The sequence below is a fragment of the Lactuca saligna genome, chromosome 9 (assembly GCF_052625555.1).
Source record: "Lactuca saligna cultivar CGN05327 chromosome 9, ASM5262555v1, whole genome shotgun sequence".
Taxonomy (NCBI): Eukaryota; Viridiplantae; Streptophyta; class Magnoliopsida; order Asterales; family Asteraceae; genus Lactuca; species Lactuca saligna.
In genome coordinates, this window is record NC_136425.1 from 5031336 (window position 1) to 5037911 (window position 6576).

Below are 6576 nucleotides of genomic sequence, written 5' to 3' on the forward strand. Positions count from 1 at the left end.
TGAAAGAAACCCATCTGCTCTAATCTCCTTACTTCCATTAAACTCATAAACCTTAGGGATTTTCCTGCAAAAAATCCCTCTTTTGCATTTTCAATCTCTCTGCAAACCCTAGCCATGCCGCTCACGATCCTATTTTTGAATTATAATAACTAAGAGGTCTGTCGTTTCTCATTCTGGGTAGAGAACCGGTTTGCTTCTCCTCTTAACCTCAGCTTTGCCTTGCTTTCTGTTCAACTTATACAAATCGAAAAGGGGGTGTCTTCAGCTCAAAACACACACACACACACACACACACTAAATCAGTTTTTCAAGATTTGAAATCCACACAAGAATCGAAGCAATCTCCACAAGAATCGAACCCAATTGAAGAAGTCGATGATTTCTATGAGGTTCAGATGTTATAATTTATAAATCCACTTGATCGGCCACCTGGGTTCAATACACCCACGACGAGAAAGAGGAAAATAGGAAGCGATTGAACGACTTCATCAGAGAATCGAACCTAACTTCATCCCACCCTCTTCGGTGTCGGGACCTTGAGCTACGCTTTAGCGTAGATTGAACGAACTCGTTAGAAAAGAGAAGAAAGAGTCAAAGATAGAGAAAGAAAGTCAAAGAGATAGAAGGAGAAAGAAGGGGAGGGTGTGGGGTAGATGATCTTTTCTTTTTTTAAAACTATTAAAATATAAAAGAAAACAAAGAAAAAAAATAATGAGAGAAAAATAGTCCTTTCAACTTTATTAGGACCAAAATTACAGAAAAATCTTGATTTTGAACATTTTATGCAAATCAGACATTCTACGTCATTAAGCTATACATGTTAGATGTTTTACATTATAATGTTTTTACACTCAATGATTGCCAATGATTGGTATCACTATCACCCTCCTTCGAGATAGGATAGGCAAATTCTAACCATACAAAGTAGGAAGTATTACATCAATATATAGTTGGACAAATTTCGAATTATACCCGGAAACTAACCGAATAACAGTCAAAATAATATAAATCGACAAGTAATTAATAAATTTATTTGATTTGTATTAGAATTTATATTTGATTTGGGTTGTACCCCATAATAGAAGAGATGATGTTTATTATTTTCAATCGAGCAGAAGAAATAACAAAAATGACAGTGATAATCAGGGGGATTTTACCGGAATTCTATGAAAACATGCATCATGACTTGTGCAGTACAAGGCCACAATGCATGTTACAAGTCCGGGGCAAAAATTTAAAATCACTCTCAGCTACCGTATCAGTATTCAGTATGCTTATTCATACAAAAATTTGTCAATATATGTCCGTCATCCGTCAACTTGGTCATGGAATAATATTAATTCCGTCTGTACTATTAGAGAACTGCGGCGGCCATCGCCGCCCCTCTTTTAATGGCTCTGCCACCACCGTCCGCTGCCGTCGCGAAGCTCCGGGAATGACTGAAGTTGTACATGAACTGGTTTACAATCATTGACCCTGGTCCTGCCACCATCTCCGCCCACGACTTATCGGCTTCTCTGCCGCCCTTTTTCTGGAAGACGGCGGTAGCGTCCAGCCGGTGAATTTTCCACCCTTTAACGTTCCTTAGACGGTGAATTTTTTCGAGCTGCCGGCAGGCTAGTTTGCATGTATTAATCTTTGTTTCATTAATGGCTTCTTCTAATAATTTGGCCTGAGTTTTCTTGTCGAAGGAAGATGAATACTCAGATCGAAAATAGGCATCAAATTCCGGCACTCCGATAGCTCGTCGGATCCCTTTTGAGTAATCGGCGTTAGGGTTATACATTTTTCTAACTTCTTCGACTATTCCGGCGTCCACCATCCGATCAACCCTGTCGGAAACAAAGCGGTGAAGCACAGGCATTGCGACGTCGACCCACAAGAAACAAACCTCGTAACGTGACCGGAATTCATAATTCTGATCATCAATCAATGCTTCAATGAAAGAATTGGACCCTCCGGCGATGATCGGAAGTTTACCTCTTCCGACAATCGATTTCATGGTGATTGACGCTGTACTGACGAAATTTCTGGCGGTGAAATCCGCTTCCGGGTCCACTATTCCGAGGAGGTGGTGGGGGACGCCGTCGCATTCTTCGTCGGTGATTTTGTTGGTGACGATGTCTAAACCTTCATATACTTGCATTTTATCGGAGTTTATAATCTCGGCGGGGTAACTTGCGGCGAGGTCGATGGAGAGTCTTGATTTTCCTGTACCTGTGGCACCCATAACCACCACCACTTTTTCCTTCTGTGGCCGGCACCGGAGCATCGATAAGTTCATTCCGCCGGTGGGTATTTGCAATAAAGACGGCTGAGCTTCGTGGCACAACATCATTGTCATCTTCATTGTTGTTGATGCCCTCAATTAAAAAGTCTCAATTTTTTTTCAAACGAATAGAGTACAATGAAAAATGAATAAATTCTTTTGCTTTTTTAGTGGTATTATATGCGGCAACTTGCAAACGTGTGGCTTGTGGGGGAGAGAGATAGTGGTCGAAGGTGGTGGCTTAGCTTTGAATCATTTGAAACTACAATTCTTTAAGTTGAGACTTGAGACTTGAGACTTGAGAGAGAAGCAGCAAATATGAGTTGAAAACTTGAAATGTGCATGATGGAGAACACATACGCATATGTGCTATTTATATTGAACAAAAAGTTAAGTTTGAATTGACAATTCGTTTTTCATCAAATTAAAATGGGCCCTACCCAATGTCTTAATATTATTTGGTTTCATGAAATGAAAATACCAGATGTGGAAATTAAACTCGCGGTTCGGTACTTCGGTTAACTAAATATTGGGTTCGGGTTCGGTCGATTTTTATGTCCAGTTGGGTAAATATCAATGTATCATATATATATAAAGCCAGAAAAAACTTTTTGACACATCACGAATATTATTAGTATTTAATACGAACTTATTATTATAAATCTATTTCGATCAGAGGCCGAATGCTTCATATATTAAAAAACCATGTTACCAAGGAGTTAGTGAAAATTAAAAATGTAGCATAGGTCCAATGGGTCTTTAATTAAGTCATTTCATCGCTAAGTAATCGGACTCCTACTAACGCACCAAGCAAACACATGACTAATAATGGAATCGAATATCACCTCTTTTCTCATATTTTTGTCACCGAACATTGTCGTGAACATAATCACCTCAAACAATCTCCTTTGGTTAATTGGATGATTTGTAAAGAATCAACCTAGCTACGTAACAAGCTCTTCGAAGCCGTCCATCCCGAGAAAACTAACATCTATCCATCTGAAAATAACATTCCAAGTACCTACTGCAATTTCACATTTAATGAATAAATATGAACAAACCTAGCATAAGATAGAAGGAACATCAATTCCTCCACAAACAAAATTTTTAGTAGTAGGAATTTAATTCAATCATAACCTTACACAAATAAGTTGACTTTTTCTGGAAAGAAGCCGAGACTATTTACTTGGAATAGATCTGTCCAGAAGCAAATAATTATCAATAATCATCAATACATCTTGTCTCAGTAAACCTTGAAAATCCCAGTATCGTCAAGCACCTACATGTATTTATGTATCAGACTCTGAAAACTGAAATTGGTGTAGCAAAGATTCAAGTTCTAGTAATTAGGAACTTTCTATACCCTCTCACAATGCACCTCCAATTCCAAACCGACGTGTTAATTTGCCACCGGCCCATACTATAACAAAAAAAAAAAAAAAAAAAAAAAAAATCAATTTCTAGATTATATAATCTTGAAAACCGAACAAAGAATGAGACTTAATTTCCCAATTACTAGCTATATCTTATTGAAAGCTTTTAAATTCCAAGCACAAAATGCAGGTTGTCAATCTGTGTCTATCCATTCTTTCATTTACCAAAAACTCTTTCATGAGTGGTTTCATGTCTACAACGTACCACTTCATTTTTTTCACTACGAACAAACTTTAATACATAAGCTACTAGATTTAGATTTGATCCATATCCTCGATCCACCGATATATAATTAAGGGGTGTTTGAGAATGCTTTTCAATCAAATTATTAGTTTCTTGGAAAAGTAACAAATTTTCCGCTTTTTTAAAAAGTCGTTTTTTACATTAAAAAGTTGGTGTTTACCAAAAACTTTTTTAATTTATTGACTTTTTGCAAAACCAATAATTTAATAGGCAAAATTTTGATTTAGGGCAAACCAAATAATTTATAAAATGTGAATGAATGACAAAATTCTTCAAACGAGAACAAAATTTAATTATATATGTATTCTAAACTAAATTGTTTATCTAAGTTGCACACGATATTGTCTTACGTCATTAAAATAATCTAAAATGGAGTATAGTCGACATATGCAACAATGTATTCCATTCTACTAAATTTCAAGTTTTGAATGAGATAGACCATATCACAACCCTAATTCTTTTTATAATTTCTTTTATTTAACAAAAATATATATTTAACATATCATATATATATATATATATATATATATATATATATATATATATATATATATATATATATATATATGTAATCTTAAATTTGTGTGGGTGGACCAAAACCCACTCTTGCACCTATATGGTTACGTCCCTGTTAACAAGTCAATTTGAAAAAAACTCTCAAACACCTCCTTAATTTATATATCCGAGAAACCCTCTTTGTTACACACTTTATACAGGTTTGAAATGAGATTTTATGTCATGAACACTTGCTAGTATTACACATGAACCATCCAATACCATTAAACCTATAACACAATCTTTTTTACAGTCGAGGCTTTTGTTTCATGTTCTTTATTCTTTTTTTCTACAATTAAAACTGACGCAAAGGACTTCACATTTCCTCCTCCTTTCCCCTTACCTCCTTGTTTGCTTCAGTTATGATCTTGATTAACTTGTTGTTCCATAGTCGGGTTAAGGTTCTTGTCTGCATGTAAAAACCGAGTTATGGATGCAAAATAGTGATAGTTTTCGATCCATATAGTGCATATGTTTCGAATCAATAACTGCTTGTTTTCTACCCGAAATAATCTGATTAATCCAAATATTTTGCCAATTTCGGATAGCTTCTTTACAATACAAACATCTAATACACCCCATACACTTCATATGTTCTCCATAAATCTTTCAATTGAATCATTTTTGAAAAAATGGTGACCCTAAGTCTACGAGGTGATGTGTTATCTCCTCATTTGTATAATCTATTTTTCTAAACGACATCCATGCAAATTTATCAGGTGCAACTATGAGACTTCATTCTTTATTGACGAAAGTTCATGTTTCGGTATATTGATTCAGATTTAAGATTGATTCGACAGATTTAGTTGTATCAAATCACTCATAATTGTAACACACGTTTCCCAGAATGGATCAGTGTATGGAATTAAAGAGTCAAAGACATGATTTTTGGGAAAAACCATGAATAACGACGTGACCATAGGGATGTCATGACATGACAAGCTGAGTTGAAGAATACGCATCTGGAGGAGCAGTCGCAACGTGGCACATAGTTGATCACGACATGAGAATGGCTGCAACCCAAGCCCATGGTCTTTTAGGGTTTTCTTCATATTTAAGCACCCTAAACTCGGATTTAGGGTTTATTTCTCAGCGTCCACCTCTCTCAAACCACAAAAACCTTAACCCTAGCCCATCTTGGTGGTTTTGGATCATTTTGGGTGGTTTTAGCTCTTTGTTGAAGAAGAAGGCACGTTTGGTGCATTGTTTCAGCAATCAAGCCTCACCCTCAACATTTTATGTTGCTTCTGGACCTTTGTAAGTCCTCAAGTTCTTTCCTCTATCATTGAAACAAATTCGATCTACGTTTTACCCACTTTTCTCCATGTATATGATGGGTTGAATGCATGGAAACCATAATGTTAGCAAATGTATGGATCTTTTAGGTCAATTGATAAGCATAAGTCTCAGATCTAAAGTTTGGTGGTGGATTAGACACCAAGCATGAGTCTTGGTCTCATTTTCCCTTTAATTTAACCGTGTTAGTGTTCAAGTCATGCATTATACATGCATGACTAAAAAGCTACGATTTTTATCCTCCTTTGGGTTGAGGAAAGCCTTATAGAAGGTTTGAAGTATTAAGAGCTTAATGATTTAAGCTATCTAGATAGGGTCTAACGACATGACAGGTTATGTATCACGTCGCTATGGCGGGTGTTTTGCGTGACCTTTTTGTCAAGACTATGTCTGTAATAACTCAAAAATCACAATAAATTTAAACTTTTAAAACAACCCATAGTCATAAAAGGTTAACAAAATCATTGTTTCCAATTTGTTTATCAACATCAGAGTATCCTAAAATCATAAAACCATAAAACAGAGGACGTGTACAGTCACGCCTTTGCCTCCCGCGATCATCAGAAGTACCTGAAACACCAAACTAAAATCGTAAGTCAAAGCTTAGTGAGTTCCCCCAAAGTACCATCCCATAAACAGATAACATATACAACAACATGTCGAGTCTAATCAACCATCGGGTTGGAATACCCCAGGCCCAATCAACCTCAGGGTCCAGTCATCCTCGAGATGGAATACCCCAGGTTGGAATGCCAATATACAATGGGTCCAGTCATCCT

The 6576-nt window shown here is 36.4% G+C and overlaps 1 pseudogene; it reads right to left on the reverse strand.

Moving 5' to 3' along the window:
• Nucleotides 1-1079: 1079 nt before the first annotated feature.
• LOC145017544 (adenylate isopentenyltransferase 3, chloroplastic pseudogene) lies at nucleotides 1080-2610 on the reverse strand (annotated as a pseudogene).
• Between the last annotated feature and the right edge of the window lie 3966 nt (nucleotides 2611-6576).